This window comes from Salmo salar, chromosome 14, assembly GCF_965601325.2.
Source record: "Salmo salar chromosome 14, fSalSal1, whole genome shotgun sequence".
NCBI lineage: Eukaryota > Metazoa > Chordata > Actinopteri > Salmoniformes > Salmonidae > Salmo > Salmo salar.
Window position 1 is genome coordinate 65,433,072 of NC_138304.1, and position 16,929 is coordinate 65,450,000.

The 16,929-nt window shown below is 40.5% G+C and overlaps 1 protein-coding gene across 2 annotated transcripts in view; it reads left to right on the plus strand.

The window, feature by feature from the left end:
* The first annotated feature begins 7,306 nt into the window (after positions 1-7,306).
* The window catches only part of cers2a (ceramide synthase 2a), a 45,307-nt gene continuing 35,684 nt past the window's right edge, over positions 7,307-16,929 (plus strand). The window contains exon 1 of one of the 2 annotated variants that reach the window (XM_014142064.3): positions 7,307-7,480. The gene's annotated coding sequence lies outside the window, so the exon portion shown is untranslated. Of the gene's footprint in view, positions 7,757-16,929 lie in introns of both variants that reach the window. The other variant, XM_014142063.3, reaches the window with a different exon arrangement.

The window sequence follows — 16,929 nt, forward strand, 5'->3', positions numbered from 1 at the left end:
TCTACTGTAGGAAACTACACTGTTAGTAAATATTTGAAGCCTGCTTGTCATATGAAAGCATAACCAATCAACCCCACATTTATTCTTGTTTTTATATATATTTTTTTAACCTGTTCAGAGAAAGTCATTAAAGTTGTTAGGTTTATGACCCATCCTTCATCCTGATGTTACCACTAGATAGTGCTGTTCCTGCTATAATGTAATTTATTTAAAGCTCAAAGTTATAGGGATAGTTCACTCAAATTACGAAATGACACTGGTTTCCTTACCCTGTAAACAGTCTATGAACAAGGAAAGACAGCTAGCTACCCATGCTTTGGTTTCAGATGCTTACTTTTTAGTCAATGGTACCTATATTAGCATTTCATATCCAAATCATCTATAAGTAACATTGAGTATCACAATCCATTTTTACACTGCCTTCAGAAAGTATTCAGACACCTTGACTTTTTCCACATTTTGTTATGTTACAGTCTTAATCTAAAATTGATTAAATTGAATTTGGGGGGGGGGGGGGAACAATCTACACACGATATCACAATGACAAAGCAAAAACAGGTTTTTAGAAATAGTGCTAATTTATAAAAATTTGAAAATATGACATTACATTTACAGAAGTATTCGGACCCTTTACTCAGTACTTTGTTGAAGCACCTTTGGCAGCGACTACAGCATCACATTTTCTACAAGCTTGGCACGTCTGTATTTGGGGAGTTTCTCCCATTCTTCTCTGCAGATCCTCTCATGCTCTGTCAGGTTGGATGGGGAGCATCACTGCATAGCTATTTTCAGGTCTCTCCAGAGATGTTCAATCGGGTTTAAGTCCGGGCTCTGGCTGGGCCACTCAAGGACATTCAGAGACATGTTCCCAAAGCCACTCCTTGTCTTGGCTGTGTGCGTAGGGTTGTTGTCCTGTTGGAAAGTGAACCTTCGCCCCAGTCTGAGGTCCTGAGCAATCTGGAGCAGGTTTTCATCAAGGATCTCTCTTTGTACTTTGCTCTGTTCATCTTTCCCTCAATCCTGATTTGTCTCCCAGTCCCTACCACTGAAAAACATTCCCACAGCATGAAGCTGCTACCACCATGCTTTACCGTAGGGATGGTGTCAGGTTTCTTCCATATGTGACTCTTGGCATTCAGGCCAAAGAGTTAAATTTTGATTTCATCAAACCAAAGAATCTTGTTTCTCATGGTCTGAGAGTCTTTAGGTGCCTTTTGGCAAACTCCAAGCGGGCTGTCATGTGCCTTTTACTGAGGTGTGGCTTCCGTCTGGCCACTCTACCATAAAGGCCTGATTGGTAGACTGTTACAAAGATGGTTGTCTTTCTGGAAGATCCGCCCATTTCCACAGAGGAACTCTGGAGCTCTGTCAGAGTGACCATCGGGTTCTTGGTCACCTCCCTGACCAAGGCCTTTCTCCCCCGATTGCTCAGTTTGGCTGGGCGGCCAGCTCTAGGAAGAGTCTTGGTGGTTACCAACTTCTTCGGTTTAAGAATGATGGAGGCCACTGTTCTTGGGGATCTTCAATGCTGCAGAAATGTTTTGGTAGCCTTCCCCAGATCTGTGCCTCGACACAATCCTGTCTCGGTGCTCTACAGACAATTCCTTTGACCTCATGGCTTGGTTTTTGCTCTGACATGCACTGTCAACTGTGGGACCAAAAGACAGGGGGGTGTGCCTTTCCAATCAATACAATTTACCACAGGTGGACTCCAAGTTGTAGAAACATCTCAAGGATAATCATTGCAAACAAGATGCACCTGAGCTCAATTTCGAGTCTCATAGCAAAGGGTCTGAATACTTACGTAAATATAAGGTATTTCTGTTGTATTTTTTTATTATAAATGTGCAAAATGTTCTATTTTTTTTTGCTTTGTCATGATGGGGTATTGTGTGTAGATTGCTGAGGATAAAAAAAAAAAGTAATACATTTTAGAATAAGGCTGTATTATAAGAAAATGTGGGGGAAAAAAGTCAAGGGGTCTGAATACATTCCGAAGGCACTCTAGATACTTTTAGGATGTTTTGAACATGAAGCGTGAAAGAGCTAATATACAGTGCCTTCAGAAATTCACCTCTTTACTTTTCCACATTTTGTTATAGCCTGAATTTAAAAATGATTAAAGTGAAAAAAAAATAAAAAATTGTTCACTGGCCTACACATAATACCCCATAATGTCAAAGTGGAATGATGTTTTTTGAAATTTTTACTAATTAAAAATGGAGCTGAAATGTTATGAGTCAATAAGTATTTAAGCCCTTTATTATGGCAAGCCTAAATAAGTTCAGGAGTAAAAATGTGCTTAACAAGTCACATAATAAACTGCATGGACTCAGTCTTTGTGTAATAATAGTGTTTAACATGATTTTTTTTAATGACTACCTCGTCTCTGTATACCACACATACAATTATCTGTAAGGGCCCTCCATCGAGCTGTCAATTTCAAGTACAGATTCAACCTCAAAAACCAAGAAGATTTTCCAATGCCTCACAAATAACGGCACCTACTGTATTGGTAGATGGTTAAAAAAAACACATTGAATATCCCTTTGAGCATGGTGAAGTTATTAATTACACTTTGGATAGTGTATCAACACACCCAGTCACTACAAAGATACAGGGGTCCTTCCTAACTTCGTTGCCGGAGTGGAAGGAAATCGCTCAGGAATTTCACCATGAGGCCGATGGTGACTTTGAAACGGTCAGAGTTTAATGGCTGTAATAGGAGAAAACTGAGGATGGATCAACAACATTGTAGTTACTCCACAATACTAACCTAATTGACAGAGTGAAAAGGAAGCCTGTACAGAATAAAAATATTCCAAAACATGCATCCTGTTTACAACCATTAACTTTTTGTCCTGAGTACTAAGTGTTATGTTTGGGGCAAATACAACACATTACTGAGTACCACTCTCGATATTTGCTAGCATAGTGGTGGCTGCATCATATTATGGAAATGCTTATAATCTCCTGTCAGGACTGTGGAGGTTTTCAGGATAAAAAAGAAACACAATGGAAAATCCTGGAGGAAAACCTGGTTACGTCTGCTTTCCACCAGACACTGGGAGATGAATTCACCTTTCAGTAGGACAATAACCTAAAACACAAGTCCAAATCGACAACGGAGTTGCATACCAAGAAGACAGTGAATGTTTCTAAGTGGCTGAGTTACAGTTTTGACTTAACCAATTTGACAGAGCTTGAAGAATTTCAAAAAGAATAATGGATGTTGCACAATCCAGGTGTGGAAAGCTCTTAGACTTACAGCTGTAATCGCTGACGAAGGTGATTCTAACATGATTCTAACTCAGGGGGTTGAACACTCATCTAATCATGATATATGTAGTGTTTCATTTTTCATGAATTATTTACAAACGTTAGAATTTTTCTTCCACTTTGACAGAGTATTTTGTGTAGATTGTTGACAAAACATCACAATTAAATCAATTTTACTACCACTTTGTAACAACAAAATGTGGAATAAGTATGAATACTTTCGGAAGGCACTGTAGACACCATTGACTTGCATTAGATTTGTGCCACAAATGATAAAAAGTTAGCATTTGAAGCCGTGCTTACTAAGGAAACCAATTGAATTTTGTAATTTGTGTGAACTATTCCTTTAACATCGAGGGGAGGGGGGATTCCGCAAATGTTTTTTTTACCTAATAGCAGGAACAGCACCTGGTAACATCGGGATGTAGGATGGGACATAAACTTCAATGACTAATTTCTCTGAACAGGAAAAAAGAAAAACATCACCCAATTCTTTGGGGATACATTACACAGGATGAAGAAGCAATACTTTAGAACTGAAGCTCCATACTACTTGTCAGACACAGAGAACTGATACTATATACTTGTTGTTGACCTGGGATTGGCGTGGGGGGGGGGGGGGGGGGGGCGTTGGGGGCTTTTGACCATTCCTATGGATTCCACATGTCTTTCTTATTGTTAGAAAAAAAGTTTGGTCCAAATCGGATGTTAGACACTATATTTATTGAATATTCTATGAATCCTATAAATTAAAATGGCCAATTTAGATGCAATCAATTACCTTAGTTTTTCAGAGATCAAATTATATTTCAATAAAATAATGCTGCAGGAATGCTAATCTTATATGTTTCTAACAACAGAAACGATTCCAGAACAATCAGAGATTGTGGGTGTCGAAATCCTATTTTTTGTGCTTTTTGGAGGTGGAACGACGCAAGACACAATTTAAGGATTATTGTAATGAGGAGGGTATACAACACTGAGATTCCCATTGCCCTAGACCTAGCCTATCCATATTGAACCTCCAGGGGTATAGCTAAACTATACTGAACAAAAATATAAACGCAACAATTTCAATTATCATACTGAGTTACAGTTCATATGAGGAAATCAGTCATTTTATATAAATTCATTAGGCCCTAATCTATGGATTTCACATGACTGGGAATACAGATATGCATCTGTTGGTCACAGATACCTTTAAAAAAAAATGGGCCTCACAATGGGATCTTGTCGCAGTATTTTTGTTCATTCAAATTGCCATCAATAAAATGCAATTGTGTTCATTGTCTGTAGCTTATGTCTGCCCATATCATAACCCCACCGCCACCATGGGGCACTCTGCTCACAACGTTGACATCAGAAAACCGCTCCCCAACACAACGCCATACACACGGTCTGCGGTTGTGAGGCCGGTTGGACGTATTGCCAAATTCTCTCAAATTACATTGGAGGCGGCTTATGGTAGAGAAATGAACATTCAATTAACTGGCAACAGCTCTGGTGGACATTCCTGCAGTCAGCATGCCAATTGCACACTCCCTCAAAACTTGAGACATCTGTGACATTGTGTTGTGTGACAAAGCTGCATATTTTAGAGGGCCTTTTATTGTCCCCAGTACAAGGTGCACCTGTGTAATGATCATGCTGCCAGGTGGATGGATTATATTGGAAAAGGAGAAATGCTCACTAACGGGTGGAAACAAATTTGTGCACAACATTTTTCAGAATTACGTTTTTTGTGCATATGGAAACATTTCGGAGATCTTTTATTTCAACTCATGAAACATGGTACCAACACTTTACATGTTGCGTTTATATTTTTGTTCAGTGTAGTTTGTACTAGAGGTCGATCTGCCGGTATAATGTAAGCATGGTAAACTTATTTTCAACCAACCATTACCTGGCAATACTTCCTTCTTGATTTGGAAGGCACCGATGTCTTATAAACATTTGTTTCTAGTTCCAGGTGGAACTCCAAAAAACAATATTAAATAAAATATTAAATAAACTTTTTGCACTGTGTGAGGAGGTTCCTCGCCATCTTAGCTGCAAGACATCTTGCATTTCCCAAAATCTTTGCTGGAACTAGTCGTTTCTAAGCAACACGGTCACGTGTAGGAGAAGATGACAGCTAGTCACACAGTGTGACCCAAACAACACAAACAAGATCTACACACATGCAGGAGGCATTTCTCAGTCAGTACAATGTAGTATATTTCCTTGTTATCGGAATTTCCCTGCAACTGCAAAAAGACGTTTATAAGATACTTCCTTATTGAGAAATAAGGAAGTATCGTCAAGTAAAGGTGAACATTTTCCCCCTATCCATAACCCATCCTAAGCTAAAACCCTGTACATAGTAGGCCTACAGGGATCTAACTAACTTTTTCACTCCTAATGCAGCCTAGATAATAGGCTACAGTTTATTTAATAATTTTGTTTAAAAATGTGATTAATTTTAGCTCTAACCCCAACAATTTGTTCCATAGTGATTTCTTTCAGGTCAGCCCCATAGATTCTCAGCAGGTCTGCAGATAACATTAACACAGTTCAGTGAACTGGGACTATTTCAACCACCATCACTCACTGAACTAGGACTTGGCAGATGCATCCCAACCAATAATTTATATAAACACCAGATGACTATTTGGGGGCACTGTGTTGAAGCCGTTGTGCCTCCATCTTGGCGTGCCTCCATCTTGGCACTCCCCCAATATTCTAAAACATATTTTGGAAGCTACAGAAAGGAATGTATTGATGTCTACATTCGTTTTGCCACATGTATTATATTACAGACACCTTAATGCATACTTTGAAATTATATTATGTGAGCATAGCAAAAAAAGAAAGGAAAAAATATGAAAAATGTTTCCTTAATCTTTTTTAAAAAATGATTACTAATGTGATATATTCTGATGTATTATTGTCTCTACCTTTTTACCCTTCGTGGTTGTCTGTGCCTAACAATGTTTGTACCATGTTAATGCTTCTACCATGTTGTGCTGCTGCCATGTTGTGTTGCTACCATTCTGTGTTGACATGTGTTGCTGCCATGTTGTGTTGTCTTAGGTCTCTCTTTATGTAGTGTTGTGGTGTATCTCTTGTCATGATGTGTGTTTTGTCCTACATTTTCATTTTTAATCCCATCCCCTGTCCCCGCAGGAGGCCTTTTGCCTCTTGGTAGGCTGTCATTGTAAATAAGAATTTGTTCTTAATTGACTTGCCTAGTTAAATAAAGGTTCAATAAAAAAATGTACTGTCCCCACTACAACGCAAGTACTTAAATACATGTAATTATGACCTTGAAACATTTAATTGAAATACTGTAGAATTCCATTCATTCCTGTGAATGACTGCTCATATTGGGGAGTGCCAATATGGCTAACCGGTGGCTTCAAAGCTCTCAATGGCCAATACATAGCATCAGCATCCAGGGTTGGGATGTATATAACCCTGAAACGCTATGTATTGGCCGTTGATAGGCTTTGAAGCCACAGGTCGGCAATATTGCCTCTCCCCAGTAGGAGCAGTTCTCTATATATAGGAATTAATGGAATTCTACAGTATTTCAATTTAATGTTTCAGTGGGGACAGTAACATCATATGTGGTCAGACCTTGCATCCATAGCTCTGTCTATGAATTTCAGAATGATTAGATTTCTCCAGCCGCATCCCTCAGCTTTTTACTTAAACAGAGTGGCAGGGAGGCAATTTGTTCTTGTTTCAACTGCTGATTGGCCCTTTAAGTATTTTGTTTTTTTAAATCTTCATTTTTATTTTTATATTTAGCTCACATATAATGTAAACGTATGCATTAAGGTGTCTGTAATAAAATGAACGTGTGAAAAACGAATGTAGACATTAATAAATGCATTTCTAAAGCTTCCAAAATAAAAAAAATTTACAATGGAGGTGTACCAAGATGGCTGCGGGTAGCTTCAAAACAGTCATCCAGGGTTTATACAGGGTTTATACACATTGATTCCAACACGTCCAAGCCTTTTCACACGGCGTAAAACGTCACTTAACAGTTAGATCCCCTCCCACTCTACCATCTTCTACTTCCATTCGGTTTGGCCAACTAAGAAACCCGGATAACCGACGCCTATTCCCGGCAAACATCTATCATATTGCTCTGAGCAAATGGAAAAGTAAAATTACTGGTTGTGTTATAAGCGGGCCCTCATCCCAACGAAAAGTAAGTCTTTCAGAAGGGAGTAAGTGCTACAAGGGGAAGTATTACATTTCCCTCGAAAATGCAGAGAATCTGTGGAGATCGAGAGGCCGGATAATATTATTCAAAGCAGACTGCAGACCATTTTCATCAACATATTGGATTCTCTCAGGTGGCGTCTTCGGTATTAGAGCACAAGTGATTATTCTACAGGGGACGTACAGAACTCTTCAATATTCCAGAGGCGGTAGGACTTTTCACACCGCGGTGAACAGGCCTACCTGTGTGAAAGATCAGAAGGTAAATTGCCCACCGTTATATTTAACTAGATGTGATACAGGTTTTGTTTCAGTTTTGCAATTGACCTTTCAAAACGGGCCATGTTCTCACTTCGCCTTGTTAGTAGTTAAAGATTCACTCAACCTTGGATAGCTAGTGGTCACGGAAGATGCCTATATTCACCCATCCTCAAGCGGAGCAAAGCGGATGTAAGCTAAATGAATAAGTGAAATCAGATATGTGGTCCAACTCGATTGGCTTGGGTTGCATTTTTATATATTAACGTTTTCACAAACTATTCAGGATGACGACAGGAACTCCTATCAACTCGAGTTTGCCCGAATAGGTGTAGGTTCCTCTTGTCTGATCTCGCGGTGAAGACGTTTTAGGAATACGGCAATACATGGAGGTCATGGTTTGAAACACAACCATGCACAATAGCACCGGCTGGAAACAACAAGTCGTCAAAAACGAACGTTTTGGATGTCCTTCGTTTGAGCTTACATGGTTTCGGAAGTAAATAGCCTACTGATGATGAAACGTAAAAAGTTCCACACCCCAGAGAAAGTTTACGGAAATCTTGTTGAGATGGATGTGATTGTGAGGCGTTCCACCCAAACCACTAATTCCTATGATTTACCGTGTTAAATAATATGTGAAAACAATATATATATATTTTTTTGTGAACAAATGTGTCATTTTGTCTTTATAACAAGCCGTAGCAGTGCGTGGGTAAAATCACTGTCATACAGTACACGCTTTTATTTTTTGTTGTCCTAGGCTACCTGGTTAAACTGCTTGCTCGCAAGCCTAACTTCAAATCCAACTCAAATTGTATTTGTCACATGCCCGAATACAACAGGAAGAAGGCCAGCATCCCGGAGTCGCCTCTTCACTGTTGAAGTTGAGACTGGTGTTTTGCGGGTATTATTTAATGAAGCTGCCTGTTGAGAACTTGTGAGGAGTCTGTTTCTCAAACTAGACACTCTAATGTACTTGTCCTCTTGCTCAGTTGTGCACCAGTGCCTCCCACTCCTCCTTATATTCTGGTTAGAGCCAGTTTGCGCTGTTCTGTGAAGGGAGTAGTACACAGCGTTGTACGAGATCTTCAGTTTCTTGGCAATTTCTCGCATGGAATAGCCTTAATTTCTCAGAACAAGAATAGACTGACGAGTTTCAGAAGAAAGTGCTTTGTTTCTGGCCATTTTGAGCCTGTAATCGAACCCACAAATGCTTATGCTCCAGATACTCAACAAGTCTAAAGAAGGCCCGTTTTATTGCTTCTTTAATCAGAATAACAGTTTTCAGCTGTGCTAACATAATTGCAAAAGGGGTTTCTAATGATCACTTAGCCTTTTTAAAATGATAGACTTGGATTAGCTAACGTAACATGTCATTCGAACACAGGAGTGATGGTTGCTGATAATGGGCCGCTGTACGTCTATGTAGATTTTTCATAAAACATCTGCGGTTTCCAGCTACAATAGTCATTTACAACATTAACAACATGTCTACACTGTATTTCTGATCAATTTGATGGACAATTTTTTGCTTTTGTTTCAAAAACAAGGACATTTCTAAGTGACCCCCACACTTTTTAAAAGTAGTGTATGTCCCCATTACAAAACCTATTTATTTCACTTACTTGCTGTGCTGTTTCGTTGTTCAGTCATTTCATTCTCAACCAGGACTACATCAGTGAAGTTTCAGCCCTGGCCGTCTGTGACCTCTTTTGTCGTGGGTCCTCTTCTTCGGTGCGCACTGTCACGATGTCTGTTTATCTTGTCCAGCTGTGTCTAACATTTCACGTAAACCCAGTTTCTTGTCTGCATCAAAGTAGCGGTCCCCAACACAGTAAAGAAGCTCAGAGAGAATGCCACCTAATTGCTTGTTCACAGCCTCTAGTAGAGTACTTTTGCAAGTTTTAACCCCACGGTTTGCAGTTTTGTTGAGCAGGCGTTTCAATGCCATGACACGTCTGCTGCAGAAGCAGTTGATGAGCTTATTTCTCGAGTCAGTTGTGTTCATGTTTTCAAGCACTCATTTTTGTTCCATCATGTAAAAAGTGCTGTTCCATCTGGTGGAAACGTCTTGCTTAAGCCTTTTCGTCTTCACTCCAAGCTGCACCTGTACTGCTTGCAGGCGGCTGTATGCTAGCTGTGAGTGTTTAAACTGACCCACTATCTTCCTACCTGTTGCCACCATGTCAGATATGCTGCGTTGGGCCAAAACGCCTTCGTTCACAGCCAGTTGCAGCGTGTGTGCCATGGATGGCAAACTGGCGACTCCGGATTCTTCCAAAGCCTTTGTCATGTTACGTGCATTATCACGTAGCACAGTGTACTTTGTTCTTGAGGATTTTCCAAGTTTCAAACATTTTCTCAAATGCCATTGAAATGGCAGCAGCGGTATGAGAACCAGCACATTCTTGAGCATGCAATATGGCTTTCCTCAGTACGAAATCCTCGTCGACCAACTGTGCTGTCAGACTCAGCATGTTCATGGGACTGATGTCGCTGATCCAAATGTCAGTCGTGAAGCTAATAGCAGTGACGCCCATATCAAGTAGCTCATGGATATGCGCGAAACACTAAAACTAACTCCGGTAGGGCAACATCTGAAAAATAGCACCTACTTGGTAGTGTGTATTGGGGCTCGACCAGTCAGCGAAAGCCAACATCATCCACAACAGAGAACGGTTGATTGTCAAGGGCAATGAATTCCATTATCTTGGCGTTAATGGATTTCGCCTTTTGAGTTGTCTCGCTTAAATTTTCTATCTCTTTCAAATGACTGCTCGACTTGAACTTGTTTAGTTGTTGGAAGTGTGCGCTTAGTTTTTTTCTGCTTTTGTTCTAAGTAGTCGCTAAACGTCTGGGGGTGATGCACTTTCAAATGAGTAATTAGGTTTGTGGTATTGAAAGATATCACTTTCTCCCCTCGGGAAATAATAGCAGCACAAATGTTGCATAAGGCCTTTTATCTTCCTTTGAAACGTCAAAATAGATCCACACTGTAGACCTTGTGGGCTAGGTTAGGAATGCTGTGTTACACGTGTAGCGCAGTATTTTGTGTGACGTCATCTACCTATGTTATAGGTATGCACGTCAGCTTTGACATCTGTTTTGCACATCGACGTTAACCTCTTACATCTAGACGTTCCGCTAGCGGAACACCTGCTCCAATATCCAATGATGGGCGTGGCGCGAAATACAAATTCCTCTAAAATGCTAAAACTTCCTTTTTTCAAACATATGACTATTTTACAGCATTTTAAAGACAAGACTCTCGTTAATCTAACCACACTGTCCGATTTCAAAAAGGCTTTACAGCGAAAGCAAAACATTAGATTATGTCAGCAGAGTACCCAGCCAGAAATAATCAGACTACCCATTTTTCAAGCTAGCATATAATGTCACAAAAAACAAAACCACAGCTAAATGCAGCACTAACCTTTGATGATCTTCATCAGATGACAACCCTAGGACATTATGTTATACAATGCATGCATGTTTTGTTCAATCAAGTTCATATTTATATCAAAAACCAGCTTTTTTACATTAGCATGTGACGTTCAGAACTAGCATACCCCCCGCAAACCTCCGGTGAATTTACTAAATTACTCACGATAAACGTTCACAAAAAACATAACAATTATTTTAAGAATTATAGATACAGAACTCTATGCACTCGATATGTCCGATTTTAAAATAGCTTTTCGGTGAAAGCACATTTTACAATATTCTCAGTAGATAGCCCGGCATCACAGGGCTAGCTATTTAGACACCGACCAAGTTTAGCACTCACCAAAATCAGATTTACTATTAGAAAAGTTTGATTACCTTTCCTGTTCTTCGTCAGAATGCACTCCCAGGACTGCTACTTCAATAACAAATGTTGGTTTGGTCCAAAATAATCCATCGTTATATCCAAATAGCGGCGTTTTGTTCGTGCGTTCCAGACACTATCCGAATGGTAAATAAGGGTCGCGCGCATTTCGTGACAAAAGATTTCTAAATATTTCATTACCGTACTTCGAAGCATGTCAACCGCTGTTTAAAATCAATTTTTATGCAATTTTTCTCGTAAAAAAGCGATAATATTCCGACCGGGAATCTGCGTTTCGGGAAATCGAGGGAAAAACAGACAGACGGGGGCGGCCAGTGCACGCGCCTAAGCCCACTGTCCCCTGATCGGCCACTTGACAAAAGCGCTAATGTGTTTCAGCCAGGGCTTTGAATTACGTCATTCAGCTTTTTGCCGCCTTCTGAGAGCCCATTGGAGCCGTAGGAAGTGTCACGTAAGAGCAGAGATCCTTTGTAATGGATAGAGATGGGAAAGAAGGCCAAGAAATGGTCAGACAGGGTACTTCCTGTACAGAATCTTCTCAGGTTTTGGCCTGCCAAATGAGTTCTGTTATACTCAGACACTATTCAAACAGTTTTAGAAACTTTGGAGTGTTTTCTATCCAAAGCTAATAATTATATGCATATTCTAGTTTCTGGGCAGGAGTAATAATCAGATTAAATCGGGTACGTTTTTTATCCAGCCGTGAAAATACTGCCCCCTAGCCATAACAGGTTAAACTAGACATGCCTGATGTCATTTTTGGCTAATATCAGCTGATTCTGATATTCTCACTGATATTCGTGCATCCCTAGGTATGTATGCAATGTCACTGTGGGGACGACGTCATCGATACACAGCCAGTGACTGATGTAGTGTACTCCTAAATAGAGGTTTTCCGATTTAATAAAATAAATATATATATATATAAGGGCCGATTTCAAGTTTTCATAACAATCGGTAATCGGCATTTTTGGATGCCGATTACATTGCAATCCACGAGGAGACTGCGTGGCAGGCTGACCACCTGTTACGCTCCTTGCTGCACGCAAGGAGCAAAGGTAAGTTGCTAGCTAGCATTAAACTTATATAAAAAAAAACAATCAATCTTCACAATCACTAGTTAACTACACATGTTTGATATTACTAGTTTAACAAGCTTGTCCTGCGTGTCATATAATCAATGCGGTGCCTGTTAATTTATCATTGAATCACAGCCTACTTCGCCAAATGGGTGATGATTTAACAAAAGGGCATTCGTGAAAAATTGCACAATTGTTGCACCAATGTACCTAACCATAAACATCAATGCCTTTCTTAAAATCAAAACACAAGTATATATTTTTTAAACCTACATATTTAGTTAAAATAAATGCATGTTAGCAGGCAATATTAACTCGGGGATATTGTGTCACTTCCGAGATTAGGCTGGCAATACTATAGTGCCTATAAGAATATCCAATAGTCAAAGGTATATGAAATACAAATGGTATAGAGATAAATAGTCCTATAATAACTACAACCTAAAACTTCTTAACTGGGAATATTGAAGACTCACTCATGTTCAAAGGGACCACCGGCTTTCATATGTTCTCATGTTCTGAGCAAGGAACTTAAACGTTAGCTTTTTTTACATGGCACATATTGCACTTTCACTTTCTTCTCCAACACTGCGTTTTTGCATTATTTAAACCAAATTGTACCTGTTTCATTATTTATTTGAGACTAAATTGATTTTATTTTTGTATTAAGTTAAAATAAGTGTTCATTCAGTATTGTTGTCATTGTTACAAATATATATATTGAGTATCTCTCTGGTTTATTTTAACTTTAACTTTTAACTAGGCAAGTCAGTTAAGAACTAATTCTTTAAGAACAAATTCTTATTTACAATGACAGCCTACCAAAAGGCAAATGACCTCCTGCGGGGACGGGGGCTGGGATTAAAAATACATGAAATAAAAATATAGGACAAAACGCACATCACGACGAGAGACCTAAGATGACAACAGCAGCATGGTAGCAGCACAACATGGCAGCAGCACAAAACATGGTACAAACATTATTGGGCACAGACAACAGCACAGAGGGCAAGAAGGTAGAGACAACAATAGATCACGCAAAACAGCCACAACTTTCAGTAAGAGTGTCCATGATTGAGTCTTTAATGAAGAGATTGAGATAAAACTGTCCAGTTTGAGTGTTTGTTGCAGCTCGTTCCAGTCGCTAGCTGCAGCGAACTGAAAAGAGGAGCGACCCAGGGATGTGTGTGCTTTGGGGACCTTTAACAGAATGTGACTGGCAGAACGTGTGTGTGTGTGTGTGTGTGTGTGTGTGTGTGTGTGTGTGTGTGTGTGTGTGTGTGTGTGTGTGTGTGTGTGTGTGTGTGTGTGTGTGTGTGTGTGTGTGTGTGTGTGTGTGTGTGTGTGTGTGTGTGTGTGTGTGTGTGTGTGTGTGTGTGTGTGTAGGATGAGGGCTGCAGTAGATATCTCAGATAGGGGGAGAGTGAGGCCTAAGAGGGTTTTATAAATAAGCAACAAACAGTGGGTCTTGCAACAGGTATACAGAGATGACCAGTTTACAGAGGAGTATAGAGTGCACTGATGTGTCCTATAAGGAGCATTGATGGCAAATCTGATGGCCGAATGTTAATGTCCATCTAGCTGCTCGAGAGCACCCTTACCTTCCAATCTATAAATTACATCTCCGTAATCTAGCATGTGTAGGATGGTCATCTGAATCAGGGCTAATTTGGCAGCTGGGGTGAAAGAGGAGCGATTACTTTAGAGGAAAGCAAGTCTAGATTTAACTTTAGCCTGCAGCTTTGATATGTGCTGAGAGAAGAACAGTGTACCGTCTAGCCATAGTCCCAAGTACTTGTAATAACACCTGTGGGAGGAATGGCATTCTTCTTACCAAACCACAACCATGTTCTGAACACCTCCAAAACAAAAGGTAAATGGCAGAGAAAGCTTGTTGGACACTATGAAAGCTTTGTTGTAGAGCATTTAACACAACATCTGAGGAGGGGCCAGCTGAGTATAAGACTGTATCATCTGCATATAAATGGATGAGAGGGCTTCCAACTGCTTGAGCTATGTTGACATAAATTGATAAGTGTGTGGGTCCTAGGATCGAGCCTAAGGTACACCCTTGGTGACAGGAAGTGGCTGAGACAGCAGATGTTCTGACTTTATACACTGCACTCTGAGAGAGGTAGTTAACAAACCAGGCCAAAGACTCCTCAGAGACACCAATACTCCTTAGCCGGCCCACACGAATGGAATGGTCTACCGTATCAAAAGCTTTGGCCAAGTCAATAAAAATAGCAGCACAACATTGCTTAGAATCAAGGGCAATGCTGACATCATTGAGGACCTTTAAGGTTGCAGTGACACATCCATAACCTGAGCGGAAGCCAGATTGCCTACCAGAGAGAATACTATAGACATAGCAAGGAGGCGTGGCTGAGTCAAATAGGAATCCTGACTTAATGAAGTGGGGATTTAAAAAGCTCAGCCATGTGCTTCTTGTCAATAACAACCACATCAACTTTAAGGGACATGGGCAGCTGTGAGGAGGAGGGTTTTTTCTCCAGGTCTTTAACCGTTTTCCAGAACTTCTTGGGGTTAGACCCACAGAGAGAGAACTGCTCCTTAAAGTAACTAACTTTGACCTTCTGGATAGCCTGAGTGCACTTATTTCCCTGAATGAGAGCCAGTCAGCCTGAGAATGCGTGTGCCGAGCTTTTCGCCAAATGCAATTCTTGAGGTGGTGCAACTCTGCAAGATCACGGTCGAACTGCTTTAATTTTTGCTTGGAATCAGGAGGATAGAATTATGGTCAGATTTGCCAAATGGAGGGCGAGGGAGAGCCTTGTACACGTCTCTGGGTTTAGAGTAAAGCTGGTCTAGAGTACTTTTTTCTTCTCTCCCCTCTGGTTGCACCTGTGACATGCTGGTAGAAATGAAAGAAAACAGATTTAAGTTTCCTTGCATTACAGTCCCCGGCCACTAGGAGCCCCACCTGGATGAGCATTTTCTTGTTTGCTTATGGCCTTATACAGCTCGTTTAGTGCGGTCTTAGTGCCAGCATCGGTTTGTGGTGGTAAATAGACAGCTACGAAAAATATAGATGAAAGCTCTCTTGGTAAATAGTGTGGTCTACAGCCTATCATGAGATGCTCTACCTCAGGCGAGCAAAACCTTGAGTCTTCCTTAATATTAGATTTTGTGCACCAGCTGTTATTGACAAATACACCGCTACCCCCATGTCTTACTGGAGGCAGCTGTTCTATCTTGCCGACGCACAGAAAACCCAGCCAGCTGTTTGCTATCCATGTCGTCGTTCAGGCACGACTCGTGAAACACAAGATATTCGTTTTTTTAATAATGTCCCATTGGTAGGATAGTCTTGATCGAAGTTCATCCAGTTTGTGATTGCACATTGGCTACTAAGACTGATGGTAGATGCGGATTACCCACTCGCCGTCGAATCCTTACAAGGCACCCCGACTTATGTCCCCGATATCTGTCTCTTCTTCATGATGGAGATTTGGGCCTTGTCTGGTGTCTGAAGTAAATCCTCTGTGTCTGACTCGATAAAGAAAACATCTTTGTTCAGTACGATGTGAGTAATCGCTGTCCTGATATCCAGAAGCTATTTGCCGTCATAAGAGATGGTGGCGGAAACATTATATACAAAATAAGTTACAGCAACGCGAAAAAACACTAGCCCAATTGGTTAGGAGCCCGTAAAACGGCAGCCATCTCCTCCGGCGCCATCTAATATTCCTTTCATGGGCAACGTTAGCTAGTTAACATTAGCCTTTTACATTTAGCTACATATTGAACTTCAATGCTTTCAGGCCAGGGGCACAACAATGTATGAATTAATGGTTGCATCAGAATTGGCGTTATAATCATGGGCCAGAGAATTAAGTATAACCACAAGTCAAAATCCATTTCTCCATCCATGGCTGATTTAGGAAAGAGACCATTTTAGCTAGCTGGCTAGCTAGCCACCGGAGGACAACAACACAGCGAGATGCAACAATTCAAGTTTTTCTGTCTGACGTATGCTCTTAATGGCATTTGATAGAAGTGACAGCAAATCAAAGCTGGCTTCCCTTGACACTTTTTTTTAAACATTTTCTGCACTAGGACCATTCACAGTTGAGCTCGCTCAGTTTAGCTCAACGTTGATTGCCAAACATTTTTATACTTTTTTTGTCAAGCTCGGCAGCTTCCCTTCCCTTCAATGCTACAGGTGGCAACAATGTCATACTTGTTTGGACCAGACAGCATCAGATGGATGGCCTACACGTATAGAGACAGAGGGGTGCTGTT